This window comes from Phoenix dactylifera, chromosome 3 (assembly GCF_051530095.1).
Source record: "Phoenix dactylifera cultivar Ajwa chromosome 3, Ajwa_hap1_PhDact_Kaust_v1.1, whole genome shotgun sequence".
Classification (NCBI taxonomy): Eukaryota; Viridiplantae; Streptophyta; class Magnoliopsida; order Arecales; family Arecaceae; genus Phoenix; species Phoenix dactylifera.
Window position 1 is genome coordinate 35,096,663 of NC_143192.1, and position 24,110 is coordinate 35,120,772.

General features: G+C 39.0%; 1 long non-coding RNA gene across 7 annotated transcripts; it reads left to right on the plus strand.

Annotated features, from left to right (window-relative positions):
* Window positions 1-5,625: 5,625 nt before the first annotated feature.
* On the plus strand, window positions 5,626-19,960 carry LOC113463580 (uncharacterized). Of its 7 annotated transcripts, none has more exons than XR_016399865.1 (5): window positions 5,626-10,037; window positions 10,126-10,296; window positions 10,398-15,874; window positions 18,656-19,072; window positions 19,410-19,960. It is a non-coding gene; the product is annotated as an uncharacterized LOC113463580 (long non-coding RNA). The 7 variants fall into 7 exon arrangements; XR_015976254.2 differs by having other exon boundaries at window positions 5,626-6,771; window positions 8,280-10,296; XR_015976250.2 differs by having other exon boundaries at window positions 5,626-10,296.
* Window positions 19,961-24,110: the final 4,150 nt, after the last annotated feature.

A 24,110-nucleotide genomic window follows, 5' to 3' on the forward strand; every position in this document is an offset into this window, starting at 1 on the left:
GGCTTTCAACGGAGGAGGAGGAGAATTAAATAGAGGTAGTCCCCAAGTTTTAATCAGTATTGGGATATCCTCAGGACTCCCGAAGTCCGACAAAATTAAAGGAGGAAGAAGACTGGTCGAGAGTCTCCTCCTCCTCCTTATTGCGAGCAATAGGGCTCGCTTTGATCTCAATGGGCCTTGGCCTCTTGGGCTGGCCCATTAGTCCAAATAAATTGGGCTATCACACATTAATTCCAATCTACTCCTTTGACATCAATTCTAATCTACTCCTTTTTTGAGCAACATCCCTGCACCACTCAACATTATTGATTCTACTGAATAGATCATTGGAGATTTTCTGTGAATGACTCTAGTTCCTCCTCTCGAGGCATACCTTGGTTTCATTGGAAGATTTTTTGTGCAAAGAGGATGCTAGATGGGGATTCCAAATCTTTGGCGGCAGGTATCACTCTTCTAGATTCGTGCACTAGAAAGTCTATTTGAGCATAATCGGTATCAACCTGACACCCTCTAGCCCGAATGTCGTGTTCCTGATTTTTTTTTCTTTCTACAGGCCCACAAGCTGGAATTTAGGTTATGACTTCGAAGGAATCTCTAAAGATGCAAGATGGTTAGGCTAATAAGCCTGATTCCTATAAGAATATCCTGCATGAATATCCAAACAGACCTTAAATTTTTCTACTTACCCGACCTTGCTCGCAGGATTACTTCTATTCCATTGCCTCTAGATAATTGGGAGGATAAGTTGGTGCAGGGGCTAAATAACTTCTGCTGCATTTCGAGATAGAGTCAAGGACATTTCTCGGTCTCTCTCCCCCGGCGTGCTCGAATACTTCATATTCTTGGATACGGAGGAATTTCTTACCCCCATTGCTCCAACTTTTCCTTTGGGAACTAGTCTGGACGAAGCTCCTTATGGCACCATTTATCTCTGAATAGGAAATTCATGTTGGAATAGTATTTACCTTCGTAGCCAATTCACTAGGGGCCTTCAAATGATCTCATTTCACCCCCTTCTTCCTCTTCCATCCTTTGTTTGTTGGTGTCCCCTGCAACCTTGGTTGTTTGAAGGTAAATTTTGATGGAGGTCCCAAATTTAGTTTGTCACGCCCCGGACTTGGATCCGTGACACGGCCGTGCAATTGCCGACTATCGCCCACAATAGCAAGCAGCCTCGTACAGGGATAACAGGTAGCCAATAAAATTTAAACTTTCATATATTAAAATATTTCAGTTTAACCTTTAAGACTGATACAAAAATACAGAACTTCTATACTATCCAAGTATACAAAAGTATGTATGCTTCTCCAAAAATAACGAAGCTCTGTTACAAAAGAAAAATATATCTGAAAGTGATCACTGGTGAGGATCTGAAAAGAAATGAAAACAAATAGGTATGAGCTACACAGCTCAGTAAGTAATTCTGCATAATCCTATCAGATCAACTAACATGCTAAACATGTTTATCAGGGTTTGAGAAGCTGACATGCATATTATCTAACAATTTATCATGGCAAAATAATAATGCTGGGTAAACAAAGCAGTATTTTTAAGTCCAACAAATATTTTCATAAAGTATACACATGAAATCGTGCCCCGGCATGCTGTTGTCCATTCTCTCGGATGCTACTGCGAAGTTATTCTCGGCCACTGGCAGGGCCAGCTTAGTCATTCTCTGCCACTAGCAAGGCCAGCTTAGTCATTCTCGGCCACTAGCAAGGCCAGCTCAGTTGCATTCGATCAGTAGCATCTTTGAGCCCATTATAGTGCCTCCTGGCTAGATAGAAATTTGTTATACTAACTTGCATGCATGATTTAAAATATCAGCATAATCATGGTGCATACATGATCATAATTTATGAATTCATAAAATAGCACTTTAAGAACTATAAATAGACATGATGTGATCCATAACAGGATTAGAGCAGGTTACTTACAATAAGTTGTTATCAATTCCTGGAGTCTAGACGACGAGTCTTTAATTCCTAAAGCCATATTATAAGACTCACATTATCCTCTATTTGTCATAAATTTTAGTCCAATTGAAGTAAATTTGAGTCTACAAGGCATAATTGGGCCTCTAATGAAAGGGTTGGGTCTGATTTGTGGTTAGGTCCACCCTTTCTTAGCCAACTTGGCTTTCTGCCATTTTAATTGGGCCTGGTCCGGGCCTGATTTAGGGCTAATTGGGCCGGCTGGAGTCAACATGTTATGGACATGGTTCGGACCCAACTGAATTGAGTTTAATTGGGTTCGGATTTAGCCCAATTTGCTTAATTTGGGTTCATTCAGGCTTGGTCGGGTTCAGACCCAACTCTATTTAGGCTTACTTGACCCATTTAATTTGATTGGGCTCGAATCAATCCCTTTATTGGATTTACCCAAGCCAATTCAGGCTATTTGGGCCTAACGGGTTTCGGACCCGAACTTGGATCTGACCCGTTAGGCAGCTCGTTAAGGCTCTTTCTAGGGGCTTCTAGAGGCTTCGGCCTCTTCGTCCGTGCCTCTCCCTCTTCCCCTTCCTCCGGTTCCCTTTCGTCTTCCGGCTCATCCCCCTCCTTCGTCGGCGGCCGGAGAGATGGAGCACCCTCCGATCTACCGACCGAAGCGGGGCTCCTCCCTTGGGGCAGCGGCGGCGGGAGGCCGGTCCCCTTTCTCCCCTTCTCCGAAGTGATGCCGGAGAAGAGGGGGAAGGCCGGGAGGTGAGATCGAGGCCGGACCTTCTCCGGGGTCCTCACCGGCTCCGACCACGGCGAGGTAAGGCCATGGTCCGACGTAAATACCCCCTTTTCATATTATCACACACACACAGATATATATATATATATATTGTTCTTCTTCCTTCCGTTTTCCCTCTTTCCCTTTTTTCCCCTTTTTCTTTGTGGATACCGCGCCACCACCTCTCGGCCGACGGAGGGGTGGGACTCGGCTGAGGCTGGCGGCCTAGGGGCCGCGTCCGTCGCCGGCATGGCCAGACCTGGCGGCCCTTGGCTGCCCCTCAGCCCTAGGGCGGCCCCGGTCAGGGCCGATCACCCGCAGGCCGAGTCCAGTTGGGCTCGGCCTGGGTGGTCGTTGGGCCTGGGCTTGGGCCGCCTTCAGGCCGGCCCGCGGCCCGTGGGTCCGACCTGCAGCCCGTGGGTTTCCTCTCTTTTTTTCTGTACCGATCTCCTCCCTATGCCAGTCCCCTCCCCTCGAAACAGAGAGGATAACACCCCACAGAGGGGTTTCTCCACCCTCCCCCATTTCCTACCTAAAACCCTACTTACAGGGCCCTTACCTTGATTCGGTTGACTGGGGTTGGGCAGTACCTCCTTCTCGGCAAGCTCCTTCCTTCCTCTCCTAGGGCTGCAAGGTCTCTTCCGCCTCCAGCTCCAAGGCTTGGCTCTCTGGTGCAGTAGATCCAGAGGGTTAGAAGTTTAGGGAGGGTATATCAAATTCGGGGTTAGCAAAATTTTAGGGTTTTAAATAGTGGGCTTAGGACTTGACCCCAAAGGAGAGGTCGCGTTCTCTCCTTCCTCACTGCTCCGGGAGCTACCAACTGCCCCTCCTCCTCAGGCCAGCTCAAAGCTCAGATGCTGAGGGGGAGGAGGTGGCGGGCTCCCGTTTTGCATGTCTGTGGGGGTCTCTCCGTTGGCCATCTGGTGGTCCTGTCCTTTCAGCCCTCGGGGAAGACAGTAGTCTGCCCTTCCTGGGCCAGCGTGGCCCGCTAACCCCTTCCTGGCCCAATACCCTTCAACTGGGCCCTACAGTATTGGGCCCGGTCTGTATTGGGCCCGGACATTACATAGTTAATGTTTTTAATCTGGAAGGTCATGCTATGGATGCTAGAAGCTTCCATTTTTCAACGTGCTCAGTACCATCTGTTGGCAGGGCTTGGGAAGGTATGAGGACTGCCATAAAGCAATCAAAAGCCACTTCTATATGGTTGGAAGGAGATTCTCCAACTATGTTCTCATTGATAAATGCTAAGACAAATAAGAGGGTTTCTATACCCTTCATCCTATCTTACAACATATTGGGTAGCTTACTAATCAACTTCAATTCTTCAGTGCTTCTCATATTTACAGGGAAGGAATTAGGATGGTCGATTGGCTAGTAGGCCATGTCGTATCCATCAGCTTCATTTTTCTTGGAAAGGCCCCTACCCACCAGATGATCTTGATTTACTAAGGGCAGACCAATTTGGAATTGCTAATCAAGGGAGAACTTAGTTCATCTCTCCCATGTTAATAAAAAAAGTTGCTGCTTCATGATTACCGGTTAAGTGATGGATAATTGATGAGATCGGGATTCCCCCGACGTCAGACTTTAGCCCCCACCGAACTGGAACAGAAAAAGAAGACTGCATCCCCACAGAAAGTATTGTCTGCTTCAGGGCAGGGTACGATACAAGTCGGCCTCCCTCACGGTTTTGCCCTCTAAAAGGCGCCTCTTGAGGGAAGGGTAGTCGAGCCCTTTATTTAAGGCACAGACTTTTTCGCTATTCAATCGATGTAGGACTAAGTCCGAGACCCTTTATTCCCAAAATATTAGCCCCCTCAGCTGGAAGGTCTAAGCCGAGGTCAAGGCTCCCTTCCTGGCGCGCCAATGATGAGGTTGGGGTTCCCCTGACCTCAGACCTTAGCCCCCACTGAACTGGAACAGGAAAAAAGACTGTGTCCCCACAGGAGGTATTATCTGCTTTAGGGTAGGGTACGACACAGGTCGGCCTCCCTCACGATTTTGCACTTTAAAAAGCGCCTCCTGAGGGAAGGGTAATCGAGCCCTTTATTTAAGACAGATTTTTCGGCTATTCAGTCGATATGGGACTAAGTCCGAGACCCTTTGTTTCCACAACAATAATGATTACCAGTTAGCTATCTAGGAACCCAATCCGGGTGGATCGAGCTGAGCTTAGAAGCTTATTCTATACTTAGAAGCTTTACTTTTCCGCAACCATCTCTTATCAACCTATCACTCTAACCTCTTATGTTAAATCTCTCAGAAAGAGAAGAGAAGGGCACAAGAGAGAGAGTTCAAAAGAATAGGAAGTAATATTTTTCTAAAGATCTTTTACAACTCTTTGCTTACTAACTTAACTACTAAGATTTTCTTCTTTAATAAGCTCTGTCATGTACAATGAATGGCTAGAGAATATATGCAGCAACATAATTTCAATAGTTAGGATCATTCGGGCTCCTACATAAAAGCCTAGAAAGTATCTATCCTTGTGGCTAAATCTATAGATTTTTAGAGGATTCTGTAATCTTCGAGCTAGTTAAGCTTCTTCCAAGAGAAAAAATTGTGCATCAAGTCAGATATTATCTTTGGACATATGCGGTTGGCATGGCATCTATCAGTTTGTGTGTGTGTGTTTCATCATCCGGATGATGGATGGATCATGATGTTTCATGCAGCATCATGCAGCCAAAATTGCTTTGTCGAGGAGACCGCCATAAAAATAGCAGGGATGTTCTCGCTAGGGAGTTGTGTCGAAACGTGGAAATTTCTCGGCAGCAGCCGGTGGGGAAGAGCGCAAGTGAAACACATCCGAGTGGCATGCTCCTAGGTTTGAATATTTAATTCTAAGCGGGCAAATTTGGAATTTTATATCCAAAGGTGATGGGAACCTGTAACCGTAAACAAAAATAGTACAATACCACCTCACCACAGCCAAGCATCTCCACATCAAAAGCTCCCTGTAATCAGCCTCTCTCTATCTCTATCTCTCCCCCCATCTCCGGTAACCAAAAAAAAAAAAAAAACCAGCCCAGAAAGCTAATTAAGCAAAAACACACTTTGTAGCCCTCTCTCGATCCCCCATCGTTTCTTCTCGGCCATGGCCGTTCGGCTGGATTTCTTTCAGATCTTGTCAGGTTTCCCATATCTCTCTCTCTTCTTTGGATTCAAAGTTCTTTGTTTATATAGCTTCTTGGGATCCAAATTATCCTCGGAAATCTTCTTATGCCATGTGATCCTGAGATCTTGTATTTTTTCAGCACAGATCCTTTCGCTTTTCTGGAGAAGAAGCGAGGGGATCGAGAAGTATGGATGGATATATTAGATTTGATTGCTCTTTTTGTCCGTCTCTTGGATCTCCCTTTCTTCGTTCACATCCGTTCGCAGCTTGCGGTGGTTTTACGGGTGGGAGAGGGTGAGATTTGGGCAGCCCTCCGTCGGAGTTGGGGTGGGAAGGGGGACTGTTAGATTCCCTCAGTTGGGGCGCCAGCCCACCGTCTTTTTCCCGTCCGGCCACTCGCGGCCCTCCACGTCACCCTGCGGTCGTGTTCATGTGTGGGTGGGAAGTGCGCATGAATCTAAGTTTTTATATCTCCTCTCCACTCTCTCTCCTTTGTTGTTCCTGCTCCTGCTTCTGTTTTTTCTTCTATCTTTTCCCATCTTTTTTCTTGATATTTTGATCCAAATACGTACTATATTATCTTCTTTTTTTGTCTTTCTGTATCGACTATTTTAATACTCGTGTTGTTCCTCTTCACGGCCCATCTTTCTCTTTCTTCAAAAACAAAACAAAAAAAAAAAAAAATGCTTAGCTTGAGTATTGGGTCTCCTTCTTGGGTTTTATGTCGGCGTTGGTTCTTTGTTCCCCTCAGATCTTTGATTCTTGGAGGCAGTCGATGTTTGCAGGTGTGGCATCATCAAGATTCACATTGATCGAGCTGCTGCAGTCCGATTCTTAATGAGAATCTTGATGATGCTGCATCGGCAAATAGGCGACTTCAGTGATATGAGATTCGGCGAGATTGGTTGCTGCTTCTTGGTTGCACCGACGAGGTATGTTTTGCCGTTGTGTGTTATTCGATTCAGTTCTTACCTTTATTAATAAATTTTCCAGGATTAGGTCTACCTCTACAGTTACAAGGTTTTTTGCTTGCTGATAGATATTTGGGGTCATGTATGTTTCAGAGTGTAAGAAGAACTTGCCGAAGAATACTTGCTCTATGCATTATATCAATTTTTTTTTTGTTTTTAGCAAGCATTACTGCATGCAAGTCATAGATTTTTATAGCTCATAATTTATCTTATTTACTTGATTTTATTGTACTTCTTTAAATAAGTGGAGAAGAATAAGACTCTTGAAAGGAGAATGGCTTAAAATCGTTTAAAGTAAGCAGTATATCTTTGATTGTTGTACTTCGTTACATGATTGTATGATGTAAATGTGATTCTTGTGCAACTCTTAATGACCATTTTTTTTCATTTGTGCGCTTGTGGTAGCAATAGGTGGATAATAAGAGTAGCTATTTAAGTTTGATGGGAGATTCCATTGCAGTGATATTCGATTTAGGACATTAGTTATTATTATTGGAATCTTCTAATAGGAGTTGACCTAATTGCTCTCCCTACTAGCTTCTGTGCTTCATCTAACTTTTGTTTAAGCATCCATTGGCATAGTTGCATTTCAATTGATTATATATAGATATGGGTTATATTATTATTATTATTTTGATAATAAAGGAGACCGGTTAAAGCGGCCACTTAACTTTTTTTGAAGAGCAAAGATAATTACAGCAGAAGAAAAAAAAGAGTTACAGCTGCAGGTAATTACAGCAGAAGAAAAGAAAGAGTTGCAATAGATAACAGAGACGAGGTTAGAGCGAGACAATTTAATAGAAACAAAAGCAATTATAGAAATAGAAAAGCAGAGAAAAATCTAAAAAAATAAATGATGCAACTTCAGCTCAACAAAGAACCAGCTTGCCGTCCCACATTGAGTAATCCATTTGCTCAAGTACCAGCAATATCAAGCTCCACCTAACAAAATAGGTAATTTCCTTTGTATTATATTATCTTATTATTTTAAAAAAAACATGTCCGAATAATCGCTAGCTTGATGAATTCTCACAGTGAATCATCAAAATACATTTTTAAATACTTGGTTTCTAATCATTAGGCCATATAAGAATATTTGGATTCTTTGTCATTAATTAAATATCAGTATGTGTGTTTACACTCTCCCTTAAGAGAAAGATAGGAATTGAAGTCCATCAGATTCATTTCCTTGAGGTTATTAAATTGTCTTGTAGTGCATTTGAATTGACAAATTTGGAGGCTACAGATCGGAAAGAAAATAGAGAGAGAAAATCTCTTGTTTGGTTAATAAATTGAGGAGAGATTGGAGAGAAGAGAAACTAAATGGAGAAAATATTTCTCTAGGATCCCACTTTTTTGTTTATTATCTCCAAGCGTGGAGAGATTTGGAGAGAAGAGAAAAGGATGCATTATGTTCTTCTCTTCTTGATTATTTATTCCGTTCTTTTTCTTAATTTCTTCTTGTGCAGGAAAGTCAAGTCTCCTCTCTATCCTTGCCCATTACATCCAAACAAGGGAAGTGAGATTCCGTTCTCTTCTCTTCCTTTTATCTTTTTTCTCTTATCTTCCTTTCATAAAAATTTACTTGTTTTAGAGTTAAACCTGATAAGCGTGCAATTGGTACTGTTTCCTCACATTGCATCAAAGAAACTTTTAATTTGGAAATGAATTCACATTGATCTTGAACTATTTTGGTATTTTTGGTTAATATTAAGATGTTTAGTTTTTGTCTGGAATAGAAAAATGCATCATTGTAAGGATGCATGGTTCCAAAATCATGTCGACCAAACCTTTTGTTCTCTTTCCACCTCTTTGTATTCTTGCTGTTTATGAGTATCTGTTGCTACATTGCATACAAACTGATGACACGCTTTGAATCTACAAGTTTTCAACATATATATGCGTTAAGTCCTTCTTATAAAACCTTTTTGGACTGCCTTGAGATCCAATTTGCTTGTTATTGAGCACTAACTTGTAAGAATTCTTCTTCTAACTATATTGGCGATTTTTCCCCCCATGGAAGTCTTTCAGACTCCATGTAACAAATACAAATATTTAATCTCAATGAAATTTGAATCTGAAGTACAATATGGCAAGAATTGGATGGAGCCAAGGTATTAAATCAATCCTTAAATAAAAAAAAGAGTATTTCACTCCCTTGTATAGAATGTTTTGATGACTTCAATATAATTAATTTTATGCAGATTAGGTGAGAATGGGTACATTCTGCAACTGAAAAGCTCTATAAAGAGAAATACTTTTGAGTAGAGCTTCCGACATGGAACTGCCCTTGCAGACATATATGGAATGTAGCTAAAAGAGCATGTCAAAAGCATTTGCATCAACATTTACCACTTATCACTCATGCAAGTGGACCTCCCATTGGGTAAACCTGCAAGTTATTGCTTTCAAAGTGGACCATCCTCAAGGACATTCCTCACGGAAGTGTCTGGAAAAGTGCCCCTCTCCTCACCTCTGAAATTTGCTACGCTTAACATGATCAAGATGCAAAATATTTATGTTTCTAATGGCATGTAATTCATTTCACTGCTCCCTTCCTATAATTTGTACAGCATGCATTTAAACAAGCACTCTTATGAAGGTACATGCTCTCTCTCTCTCTCTCTCTCTCTCTCTCATGTGTACCTGCTGTATGTGCACAGCACAAAATTGCATGTGAACATTAGCCTACTTTAGCCATAACTAGTGCATGAATAAAACATGTCCTCTTCACAGACATATTCACCATTTGACAGTCTCAATAGATTTTTTTTCATTTATGTAACTACAAGCATCCGTAAGATTAATGTCTGTGGAGGTTGGACTCCTCTGATGTAACGTGACATTTTCCATATTGCTTGGCTGATCTTCCTCGACAGACCCTTTTTTTTTATCTCTCTCTCTCTCTCTCTCTCTCTCTCTCTCTTCAAGTACTGAAGTTCCACTTTCCTCTTTGTTGTCAGCAAGCATGCTCCCATTGTGGCACCCATATTTGTTTAGATTCTTAGATTGGCATGTCAAGGAAAATCTTGATACAAGGACACCATGCGAGGCCTGCAACTGTTCTATCAGACAACCAAAATATAAGGCTTCATCATCAAAGTAAGTCAGGGAACTTAAAAGCAGGTGACAAAAAGAATGGACTAGTGAATTTCCTGCCATAAAATTATTCTCCTCCTCCTGATTAGCGATTCTCTAACAGCTCATGCATTTGAGGGAGACAAGAGGTTTCTATTAAATTTTCTTACAGATTAATCGATATAACCTACTGCTGTACTACCATGTACTAATTTCTTATCGCCATGTGGGATCAAGATAGCATGGTTCATGCAGTTAAACATTCAGTTAAATGACCAACTATGGAGAGAATGCTTATGAAGGATGATGAGGAAGTGGGGAATGCCTTTATCTTCGATGTTGGACACCATCAACTTTTCTCTCGAGGCATAGGTGATTTGAAGGTCATGATATATTTTTCTGCGATGTGTATGTCCATAAATTCTCATCATATGATGGTTCCCAAATTTATTAAGACTCTGGATTTTGAGGTTTCTGAAGGTAAAAAAAAGGTCCTTTGTTTCTTTTAGGGTTGCAAGGACCGCGTCACATGAAACATCTGGCAAAATACACCCAGAGCAGCAGTATACGTGCCAGTGGAATAATAGATGAACCAGATTTCAGCTGAAGGTTAGCTCATTTCAAGCATCATTCTTTCCAGGGAGCTTTGAGAGGCTTTCTGTGTTCTCCTTTTTTCTCATTAGCAGAAATTATGCGCAGCAAACTTTAGTTGAGTTTTGTTGGTCTGGTTGTTCAGTATAGCTTTAAATCTTTTCAGCAGTGGAACTGCAACTTGAGCTTGAGAGATTTTAAGCTATGGAATTTCTGCTATCAAAACTACTCAAAATCTTTACTATAGATCATATACGTAACTATGCTAATTAAGTTTCCTTAGAACACATCTTTATTGCCTTTTCTTCTTTGGCTTGTGTGATTTCTTAGAAGTGGTACAAAGCGGTGGGGCGTTTCTCTTTCCTTGCATGTGCATGCAGGACGTAGGCCCTTGTGCGTTGTTTTTTGCTTTGTACTGCCTATGAAAAGCATCCTAACAACATAAGCCAGATTCTTGGTTTTTAATACAACTACAAGGAAGTAAGTAATTGAGCTCTCTATAGATAGCCTCTATCCATCTAGCTGTGTTTGTTGTCCTACAGCTCCACATTTAATTGCAAACACTAAGCAATTAGTTTGCTAAACGAAGATGGTAGCTTTGATTTATACGATTTCTGATCATGGCCATCTCGACCAAAGCCTTAATCCAAACGTACTTTGGATTAAGCTTAATCCAGCCCAAAGCTAATCTCATGCTCCAGATAGCTGCACGGTAAAGTGGTATGCACTGCTAAAAGGACGTCCTATAAAGCACCAAGCAGGCCTTTGGCCTAACCCTGGCACGATCATACATGTGCAAGACTAAGCTTTACTGGTTTCCGGCATGTAACCTTTAGAAAAGTGCGGCTCTTAAACAGCTTATCACCTATACGATTTTGAAAGCATGCTATTAAAATTATTATTCTAAAACATCATATAAATTTTATCTTTAATTCAAAGTGATCTTGCTTGCTACGTACACATAAGCACACAAAAATAAAATAAAAACTGGACTTGCTTTAGAAACATTTCTGACCATCATTTACCATATACTTGAAAATTTTCTGGAAGAATAGTAAAAATTGTGTATTGTGTTTTGCTGCAAATGCACAGGAGAACAGTACGAAATTGTGTATGATCAGACCAAATATGATTTGTGGAGTTTCAACATGAATTTGACTTCCGAAGTGTAAGCACAAGAAATTTATAATTTCTATCATCAAAGTATAAGAAACCTAAGGGGCTTTGCCTTTATCTTGGATTTGTAAAGAGATGTTTTATGCTTTCACGTTCATGTAAGCAATTGTTTACCATCGTTTGTCATAATCTACCTAGGAAATTTAGTTATATATAATAGAGTAGGATATATAATGTACATGAGAGATGGATGGATGACTGTTTTGATATACCATAGCATTCTGGGTACCTCTAAGAAATTGTGGCATGACTTCTCGAATTGGAATTAAGAACAATGACAAGTAGAGTTGCTCGTGGAAAGACAAATATGTGCCCTAGAGTTCACTTTATATAGAGATGACAATCAAAATCTTACATTTACTTTGGAAATTATAAAGAGTAACTTCTCAGAAACATGTATCATTCGTAGAATCAGAAAAGGCTCCAGGCTCTTTAAGGGGCAAGAGAAAAAAAAAACAAGGTATTTCATCAAATCACTAGGTATTATCCAAGAAATAGATCTTCAGTATTTAGACGTGCTATGAAATCATTTGCCCAATATGCTCTCCCTTTCAACCTGTATTCTGAGGGTTCCTTGTTTGTAGCTTTATTTCATTGCTACCAGTACCGAGTCAAAGTGATTGCTTGGTCTTACGATAAAGATCTATTTAAATTTATATAAGATGATAATTCATGCATAGTTTTGGTTGCTGCACTTTTTTATTCCTCTTTCTTGAAAATAAAACATTGTTAATAGGGTTCATATAATTCTATGTTCGAAAGAGTTAGTATCATGTTGATTTTTAACTTTTCTTTATATATCAATTCTACTATATAACTTGATCTCCCTCATAACCATCCGTAATGTTTGCATTTACTAGGAGTAGAGGCTACGTTGGGGAATATGTTAGCTTCTGTTTGCTTTTCTTAGGTTAGAATTTGTCTCGTGGAAGAGGTTGGGCTGTGCACTTGTCTCGCCGACCATAAGAAAGTCTTTGTAGCCCCCTCACCGTCCTCCTCTATTTCCTATGAGGTTACCCCTCATCCCAGAGGTTGGTAGGTGTCAGCTCTATAATGTCCAAGACCCTTAAAACCTACCAACCCACATTCTGCCAAAAAACCAAATATCAAAAAACTATAACTCTGGAGGGAAAAAAAATAATTAAAATATTAAAAGCCTATTTGGATAATCTAGCGGCGAGATTTCGTACTAAATTCATATCCTATCTAGTACTGGATATGTCACCCATTATAGTACTATTTTCGTTCAAGCACACTTAACTGCATAGTTTTAAATAGGATCCAATGCATTAGTTCTGATAGGATATGTCCCATATCAACCTAACTCCCCTCTCTCACGTGTGGTCTCTTGTTCTTCCCATATGTCCTTTCTTCTCATCCATCAATTCTCCACCCTCTTGTTCTCCCCGTGATTCTTTTGTAGGATATTTCTGTAGCAACACCCAAACAGACCCTAATTTGGACAGGATTATGGAATGCAGCTATCCTTTCCCCTCCCATCCTAACCTTCATGTGTTGCACCATGTGCTTTGTCGATGCTAGGCTCTCTCCTATCTCTTTCACCCTCAAGCTATACCTCCAATCTCTTTGGCATGTTTTCAAGCTCCCTCCCCATCTCTCTAGCTTCGGGCTTACCTTCTTTCTTAACTCTAATCCGCAACTCCAAACTAAGCTGAGGCAGATTATGGCTTAGTGTTTATCCCTCAATTCCTTACCAAGATATACCCTCGGTTTAATATCCAATAGTTTAATTTTTCTTTAATTTTAATTTTAGTCAATCTTAGTATTAAGAGTTAGTCATAAATAGATATGATAATGTAGAATTATAAATCATGGTTTCTTATGAGCCTAACTTATGGTTTTCTCGAAAATAAAGAAAAGTAGACTAAGAAGATTTTTCAAGCCTCAAGACTTGTTAAGTAAGGGTTCGGTAATAATGTGGATTCATACTGGCATTATTGTTCATGCATTTGTTTATTTCTGATTGTTAGAAAACTACTATTTGGATAAAAGGTTAAACAGAGTATTGATAATATTTATCTCAAATACTTCTTTTGGATTCGAGTCCTATAAGCAATTTTAAAGGGTAATTGGACTCATATTCAAAGTAAGTATTTTTACTGCATTCTTATTATGTCGATATCTGACTTAGTTCTTTTTTATGTACACACTATCGTAAAAAGTAATGAATGATAGTAATGTTAATATATCTTCAAAAGTTTGAATCATAAAATAAGATAGTATGTGAAGTTTAAATATGAATATAGTTTTTAAATTTATTTATAATCATTTAAAATTTAAGCTTCTAAATTATGAGAAAATCAATATGCTAAGCATGGTAATGCCACTATACCTAAAATTCCTGGCTTTGCCTCTGCCCGGGCGTATTCCAAGTTTAGCAGGTCACAAGCATCGCCCAGGCCACAGTCTAGTTTATATAAAGTGAACTCGGCACTTTCGGTCGACTTCATGTGAAGCTTGTAACTCAAGGCCCTCCAAATAATTCTTTCTTCAGTCTGAGATTTTTTTTTCCTTGACATAATTAATACAAAGAAAAGTTGGTGGCTTAATTGACCTTTTTTCTGAAGCTTGGGATTTAGGGACTGAGGACCTGCTAATTAATTTTTCTTAGCATACTCCATGAAGTTAGCAAACTCTGTGGACTTTATGGGACCTCCATAGCTTGGGAACTTATGAGTAATTTTGTTACTAAACTAGGGAACTATGAATAAGTTTTCATGATTTCCTAAAAGTCAATGCATAGATATAGAGACTTCATATCAAGTTTGAAACTTATGGAAACTTAGAAGTAATTTAATGTTCAACGTGGCACCTATAAATATTATTGTTATTTTATATATTCCATCTAAATCTGTGGGCATTTTTCCGTCTATGCAGAGATTGCTACTCAGAGAGTTATAAGTAATTTTTAATCAACCAAGAATATGTAGGTAATCTTTCGGTACAATCAACCGAGTCAGCGAGTTTTGCCGACTTTAAAGTATTTTGTAAATCAGAAATTTATAAGTAAGTTATGTCTAACTACGAACTTGCAAGTAATTTTCTCAATTTAAGTCACGTTAAACTTATAACATAAAAGACTTCCAATGCAAGTAATTTATTTTCAAATGAGAATCTGTAAAAAAATTTCCTTAAGCCAATCCATGTAAAGATGAAGTTGGTAGATTTTGTAGACTCTGTGAAGCTTGTAACCAAGGGATATGTAAATAATCTAATATTCAACCAAAAAACCATCCATAATTTTTCTTGATCTTGACCTAGTCTACAGAAAATGAAGTCGGTCAGCTTTCATTGACTTTTTATGATAATTACTGCAAGATGCTTTGCATATATGGCAAATTATCCTTATCAATGAGGGTTATTGTACAATTATTTTTAAAAAAATCACTATTTACATATATATATATCAAATTATTTTATTTATAATTGTCCCTTTTATTAGATTTTTGCCTAACACGCCATCGATAAATAACTACTCTAGATATAAAATGAATTAATTATTTTTTATATTAATATTTTTGAAAATTTTATTAAAAAATATAACTCTTTATGATATAATTGAATGTTAAATTTTTGCCGAGCTAATAATGCAAACAAGCAACATTATGCCTTTATATTTAAAACCATGTCAAGGAAAGGACTGTAGCTTTCGTGTGAAGGAATGATTTATCTTCTTTTTTTTTTTTTTTTGCATGAACCCATGGTTGGATCATACAATGACTGTCTTGAGATATGTGAAGATGGATAAATGAAAAATTTGGAGTGCTTTTAGAGTTGTGCAAGGCGATCCGACAAATGTTACAAAAGAAGATCAACCATTAACACCGTGATTTAAAGTCTGATAGGCGGGATATTGTTGTAGAAACAAGATCTTTCAGTGGTGCATATAAATAGTAATCTTTTTAGAGCAAATTTGTTATAATCCATTTTGCAGCATACACGCATGCACAAAGCCCATAACTCTGTGATGCTTCCGAGGCTCCGATCTCTTCAGCAGCTGTTGAAGGGGCGCCTTTTTCTACCAAAAAAACGGAGACGCCTTTTGCTTCTCGCTCCGATTTCCAGCTCTCTCCGTCTCTGTACCTCGCCTCGCCGGCGATGGACGCCGCCGTAACGGCGGCGGCCCTTCTTGTCGCACCAGGAGCGGCTGGTGGCGCCCTCGCGTCTTGAGACCCTCTTTTGGATCGTCCGGACTGAGGTACGCGCTCGAATTCCTCCTCCTTGAATCCCCTTTCGTTATAGAACGCTCCCACTCGTTATTATCGAATCGGTTCGCTTCACTTCACATCACATCCTGCCGCACTCTGAAAAAGCATACATTCACAGAGCCGATAACTATATGTTCTTGGTGCTTGCAAGTTCTTTGGAAATCTTGATCTCTTTGGAAGATTGTGTAGTGGATTAAATGAAGTTTAACTTGAGTGGTTCTGTAGGTAAGTAAATATGATGCAATAATCAAATATGCTTTGATGATTATCTATGTTTTCAGATTGAGTGTACATTTTCTTGATTAAGAAGAAATATAGGATGCCAGAGACATATATCTCTTTTTGAAGAGTTTCTCTTAATGAAACTTCAAACAATCTCCTTTAACACTTAATGAATGGAACCTAATGAGTTCCAGCACAGTTACAATTTTTCTAACCTTTTTGTAAGAAAAGCTAAGCATATTCTTCTTAAAAACAGAAAGCAATTAAGAAATTCTATAAGACCAAGATAACCTTAACAAACCATGTCCTGTATAAAAGAAAATAAATAAAAATAAAGATCACAACAACAAGCACTGAGGTTCGAAAATTTGGTTTAGTTTTCAATCTCGGCTAAACATAATGAATTTTTGTAAGCAATTTTAGTAGTTCTAGTTATTTTTTCTAATGTTTCAACAGTTTTGATTGGAAGTCATAAAAGAATCAAAAGAAATGTTACTTAAATTAGAAAATATAGAAAGAAAATGTATGTTAAGGAAAATATATATTTCACTGTATGGTATATAATACCGTCTGAGACCTTTGGATGTATTGTTTTGGTAATTTGAAACTGGCAATCAAAATGGATTAATATGAAATGCAATGTATTAAAACCCTGTTTGTAAAATATTATTTTGTTTAATACTGCAATCTATCATATAACAGTCTAGATACCTGTAAAATTTGAGTTTTAGGATCAAGAAACCTATGTTATATATCTTACTTTCTTCAAGTTGGAGTTTTAGATGCCCTAATCTTCATCTGCTTCGTATTTATTTGCTCGCCTAGGTTGACAATATCTCTTTCAAGACTGAAAAATTCTAAGAATATGCAAGTAAATATCTCAATGCTTCTTCCAGTCTTGTTTAAGCAGGTTTTGTTTTAATTTGATATTTGTTTTAGTAAATATGATTATAGTTTCTAATCTATTTTGAGTTTGATGATGGTTCTTGGAAATAATTCTTTGAATTTGAGAGCATAATATTGTGTAGCTGTCGAGCCTATGGACTGAGATTCTGGTTATTGTGATAGTTTTCATTCTTTGGTAACCTTGGTGTATAAAATTGCCAAGTCTTTGATTTGGGTTGCATGAAAATTTTGTAGTTATACCCTACAGCAGCGGATGACTGAATTTTGTATGTGACTCGAGTCTAGTTGATCTAGTTAGAATTCTTCACAGGACCACAAGTTTAGTAATCTTTATGACCAAATACAATCTTGTGTCCTCACTCTTCATGCCTCTTAGATGCATATCAAATGTTCCAAGCATATGTTAATCCCTATGTCGTTTGAAAACGCAGTAAGTTTTCCTAAGCATGGTCATGGACAAAAACTATTTTTGGCATCAGATTCTATGAGTTGTTGTAGGTTTGTCAAAGGCTTGGATATGCATAGAGATTGTCATGTATCCTGCCAAAGCAATTTTCTTGAATGATTTGAGGTGATCGATCTTCTTTATAATATCTTCCTCCATTAACCGTGGATGGTGGAAGGAACAGAGGAGGGGAATATGAGGGCAATCTTAAAATAAGCTCAGAATTATATTCTTGATCTCGGAGCACAATTAAACTACTGCAAGACGATGATTTTAATTCCTTTGTAATAATATAGCGAAGATTTGGAGAAAATCAGAGCTGAGAGACTGTTAAAATCTGAAGTTTCATGCATATTATGTACAATTTCTGCTACCAGCCAATATTCATATGGATGTTTCACTTGTAATATACTCTTAACTAATCAAAATTGATATGTTTAATTGTATGATGCTTTCAAATCAACATTCTTGTCGATTTGGAAAACCAATCTCTGGCTTGATACGACTTTCTATGTTGTGGTTAACTTAATTAAATTTAATACCAGAGCAAGCTGTCACCATACAGAGTTGTCACCGAGTGGTTACATTTTTCATAAGACAGATCCTTTTCTTGTTTGTGCTGTGATGTGAGAAAGAAAAGTTTGCACCCATCCTTGCCTGAAGATTTTCAGATTGATTTATTCTGGCAAAGAACATGCAACAAAGAAACCTTGTATATAGGTTTAAGTATGACCAAACTGCACATCATAGCAGAGCTCATGTGAAGCAGGGAGTGTTTTACAAGGATAACCGAACATGGTGGTATATGCATCATGTGACTGAAGATATCTGCCTTACAAGTGATCTGTCTGCTTGGCCAGTAATACATTCAGCTACACTTGGAATCTGACCTGAATGGTGGCTGAACACGATACGAATTCCATGTCTCCGTCTCATGGTTCATCTGCCATGGGACTCAACTGGAATTCTAACATTCGGCACATTCAAATGCAGATGATGATTTTAAATATGAATGGATGGAATTATCATGGAAACTGGATTTATACTTTCAATCATATTTTACTCAGAAACTCCATTATTGTGACTATAGTGCATCGATGCTTAAGAGACAGGTAAAGTGAGTGCATGCTGGAGAATTATGAATTTTTGGCAGCAGTTTGACAAAAGCATCCATACTTATAAATTTTATTTATAACAGGAAATAGCCTTGGGTTAACAGAAACTGAGGAGATTGTTAGAGGAACAAATCTCATTGGGTGGTCCGTTGCTGTTGTTCATGCCTTACACTTCTGAACTGGAGATGGAATTTCTGCGAAGTACCAGATTGCTGCCAACACTTCGTCCTTTCAAAAAGGATGAATCTCTAGCAGGATTCATTCTTAGTTGCCATTTTGCATGCTGCCAGATGAAGATGCTGATCATGTGCTCTGTGATTGTTACAGTACTGAAATTGATTGTTACATTCTTTTAAAGATCTGCTCTTTGGATTTTTTCTTTCTTAAGAATTATGATGGGCAATATTCTGGCTAAAATCAAGGTGAGGATGGGACTCGAGCCAGGTCTTCGGTACCGTATCTCGAAGACTACCAGTTGTACCAGTTGACACCTTCCGTAGGTAATTTCTGAATCAAAGCAGCAAGTTAATTCAGATTTTTCTGATGTCTGATTGGTGTCACAGCTATGGATAAGTATTGTAGGTGCTATGATTTTGAAGAAATTATTACTAAGTTAACTTGCTGCTTTTATCTATATATATTTTAAGACTCCTAAGTTATGGATCAAGTCATCCTAAAATCAACACACTTCAACATTCCATTACAACTATATATTTAGAGTGACTTGATGTATAGGCTAGGAATTTTCAAATATATGATTTTTTATATATATTTTAAATCACATCCAATAGCTAACGTTTTTTATTCTCCGACTACTGATATTCAATTTGGTGGTAGGTTTTCTTGCTGCTACTCAAGGGGTGATACCAAGTGGCATGATGGTGACAAACTACTATGCTATTGGAAGGCATTTTGTGATCCATGGTATGCAACGCTGTAGGACAGCAAATGACAGGGCTCAAATCAATGACAACCACATTGGAGCTAACTGATCTAGAAATAAGACAAGCTCAAACAGCCTTTAAAAGCTCAGCTCATTAGTCGCCATCCGAACACCTCAGGCTTGCAAAAATAAACAAAGGCTAGGACTTGATAAAAAGCTCATCCTAGCTCAATTCATGTAACAGATGAGCTAGTAAGTCTGAACTAGTGTTGTTTAGCTTGCTTTGAGTTTGATTACTCCTTCCATATGGCATTCCGAAGTTCACTATGGCTGAATATCCCGGATACAGCTCTTAGTATCTGGTGCCAAAATGAGTTTGAATATAGTTACTCTCTCATAGTGTGCGGATGAATAATTCTCATGCCATGTGGCAAATTTTTTCACGATTGGTTGATCATGAAGTTGCTAAATTAATTTAATGATGATCATGAAGTTTTTGTTGTTATGCTGATAGCAGCTAATGTAATGTTGATCGTGCATATTCTATGTAGTATGTTGCCTTGTATGGGGACCAAGAAGTCGTAATACTGGTACTATAGAATTTGTGCTATTCTTAATATATGGATATATAATGAAGAAGGGTGACCACGTAACATAAGGGTGTATTTTAACAGGTGCAACACATCCGTAGTAGGCCGTAAGACAGGCAAAGGCAGGGCGACCACATGGCTTTTGCCAGCTATTCTGAAAGGAGCTTCATGGCCTCCTCACTTCCTACTCAGCATTCGAGTAGGCTACTATCATGCCCTGAACTCAGTACCTAGGTCGGCTACGTGATACGACCGCATACTTTTTAGGGCAAAGCTTTAGAGAATATGCAAGGCCTGAAAATTTATTGCAATCTTAATATCACCAAACAATAATGATCTCAATTTATAACAATTAACAAAACTGGTACAATTACAAAATTTGATTATCCAACTAGTATCAATGATAGTCTATCTATTCATCCTTTCACCCGTAATCCCAACTATAGCCAAGTATCAAGCGACCTGCAACACTGAAAGAAAAAGAAAAAAAGGTGACGTGAGCTTTACAACCCAGTAAGAATCTCCGCACATCCACACCAACACAATAATATAAGTTTAAAAATAGCAAAAAATTATTATTGAAATCACAAACCGACTATAAAAGTGCTTGAATAATAGTATACACATGTATATCAAATATTAATAGAAATCCAACCACTCAAGAATGATATATTGTACGATATCTCATAAATCTTCAATAGTCTTTTCGAACAACTTTTCGTTTCATTCTTTTGTAACTCGATCCGGATTGAGGATCAATTTTTTTTCGACTTTGGGCCAAATCTCGGTCACATTTTTTGCTCGTAACGGGGCAATTAAAAGGTGTCACATTTTCCACCCTTGACAGGGCAATCGATAGTGTCACATTCCAACCTGTGATGGGGCAATCGATGATAACGTGATCAGTCTAGAGTCTTTGTTATTCAATCAAGTTCATATCTACATATCGATTCTTTTTATTTCCAATTATATACTAACCACAATTACATTCTTCGCCCGTGGTGGGGCAGTCGATAAGTGTCACATTTTCAGCCTGTGATAGGGCAATCGATAAGTGTCATGTTTTCTGCCCGTGACAGGGCAATCAATATTACATGGTTAGTCCAGAGCATCACATCCATTAGTCCGATTATACAAGTATAAGTTATACTTATATGTGCATCCATCATACTATCAATCACAAGCATACATAATCAAAATACAGTTTAATACAGAGACCATAATAAAAAAATTCTTACATCTTACTGATCTTGATCATTAGCATATTATATATATGTGTACAAAATATCTATAATCATGCAGGCGAGTGTATAACGATTTTTACCTCTTTGCTAACAACCTAGATAAACTAATCACCCGTCCACACCGCGATCTACGGAGCGGAGTGCATAGAACCCTGCTCGACGTCCTCTTTCCTTAAAGATTATTCTCCTACAGCATCAAATCAATATCAAAAATTATTCGAGGTATCCGACAACCTAGAACCCCTTTCTTGTCCACTAAAGGGTCCACCATCACGTAGTAACCCAAGACTACCCATCAATCTCTTTTAACCAAGAATTTTTTTAGATCAACTAAAGAGAGAAAACACCAAGATAGAGAGAGAAATCAACCCGAAAACCCGAGACCCCTAGTATGGTCACATAACGCCGACTTGAAACCCTTCCTATGGCTGCAAAATGTCGCACCTAAACCAATACCGGCTCAAAGCTCCAAGTCACACAACACTGGCCGAGACTCCTCTAAGGGTCAGCCCAACTTCACAAAGTACCTAGACCTGCTATTGGTCTACTAAAATATGTAGAGAGAGAAAAAGTGATAAATAGAGAGAGAGAAAGAGAGAGAAGAACTAGAGAGAGAAGAGAGAAAATAATGGAAGAAGAACGAGAGCTATGAGGCCTTCTCTACTTCCCTCTCTCTCCTTTCCGAAATAGAGGAAAGCCCTCGACGACGCTCATGGTCGGCGACCCCCAGCAGCCGACGATCCACGGCAATGTCGGCGGCGTGCCACACCAGACGACGACCGTCAAAACAGAAGACAAGAAGTATCAAAATAGGAGAGACTTTGCCTGTGATCAATTAGGCGATTCGCCAGCCGGATTCAAGAAAGGGAACAGTGGCTATAGTGGTGCCTGGGGTCAAGGAACCCATGACCAGCCAATGACGGTTGGCGCCGGCAACATCAATTTCATCAAAAAAAAATAGGAGTTCTGACCACTTAAACTGAGGAAATTAAGCATCCTATGGTCGAAGCTCTAGCCATGGTCTACGGCCATTGTGAGGGATCAGAGGAAGATCCCGGCAGCGAAAACAACCAAAATTGAGAAAAACAAGGGTTTGACTAGTCAAAACAGGGAAAACATAGCTTTCTCCTTCTTAGTCAAAATTTGGAAATCACCGGCCGGCGTTGAAGCTTCTAACAACCCCAGAAGAAAGAGGGAGAGGGTAGCTCAAGGGGGGTTGGGTCCTTACCTAGTTTTCCGACGATGTTTGGCCGTGGCGGCGGCACGATGAAGACCAAGCGTTCGGAAGGGAAACCGAAGAGAACGCCAACGCGGTGAGCTCCAAGCACCGCCGGAACTCCAGTGGGGAAAAGAGAGGGTGGGGAGGAGCCTCTAAATAGGCTCGGTTGCAACCGGAATCTGACCCGGAGTTGCATTCCATCTGGCGAGATCGCGAAAGGAGTCTTCTTCCTCTCTAGGCATGTGCGCGGCATGTGCCAGTTTATTTTTTTTGTATTTTGGGACAAATTTAACTGGGCCGGTCAAATGGACCAGGCCCAATTTGCTTAAAGTGCCAGGTTTTATAGCTACCATGATTGAGATGGGAAGGATTCCATTCAGCTTTTCATAGTAGATGAAGCTGCAAATGTTCATCCATGCCTCATCATTCATCAGTTCAAGGGTGCATGGCGACCTTCTTGAGATCATATCACATAGGGGAAAAGGACTTTTAGGCTCTGGCGGAAAGGTTCTTTTAGTGAAATAATTCACTAGGTTTCTTCTCTCGCCAAGCATAGTTAGGAAATAGAACATTATTAATTTGTGCCAAGAGAAGAATTTTGACGTTGTAGAGCTAAATGTGAAGAGAGCAACTTAAAATGCCCTCAGGTGAAGGGATCAATTTTAGTCTTCACACGCGAGAGAAAAGTAGTGAGTGGTTTAAAATCTTGTTTAAATGGGGTATGTCCTTTCTATGTCTATGGATGAATTAAGCAAAAATTAGCAGACCATAGTGAAAAAGATCTAGCATGAAAACGGTTCTTGACATTTGTCTGAGGATGGAACTTTTCAGCATACCAACCAACAGGGGCGGCCCAATGCATTTGGGGGCCTAAGGCGAACTCACGAAGGCCTTTTTTTTTTAAATGATGAAAAAATAACATAATAAGTAGTTCTGAATTTTTACTATTAAGGAATGCATTTGTTTGATAACTAGCAATATGAAAAAAACAGCAAGAGAATGATAGATTGTAGATAAAATGAAGAGATGTATATATGAACACATACAAATGAAGCAACTCCTATATGTCAAAGTCAAGCAAGCCAGCCTAGCACTTAAATTTAACAAATTGTAAACCGGAAAAAAAAACAACATCATTTAAACATCAAGAAAAAAGTTTGGAAATTACCAAAACAAAAAAAAGTAATAGAACCTCAATATTTTATTATAGAGAAAGAGGAAGTCATGTCAGATTATGTGGACATGATTACAAATGTAAACAAGGAAATAATGTGTCCCAGAACTCTTCAGCCAAAGGAATTTCACAAAACTTCGAGTATATGAAAAGAATGATCAAAATTAGGCATCAAATATGCGTGTAACAGAAACAGCCAGGTTTCCAGAATATGCTCATACATGTTGAACATCAACATATCTGCAACTATAGATTATTCATATTGTTGCATAGTGATGGGGACATCAAAGCCCTTCATCCAGATGATCCTGAGCCCCCGGATTGAGTCAGACCCGTTTATTTGCATATTTATTTTATTATTTTATTTCTGGGCTTGTTTGCATTCTAGGGTTTATTTGTAGTTTATGTTATTGCTGGGCTTATTTACA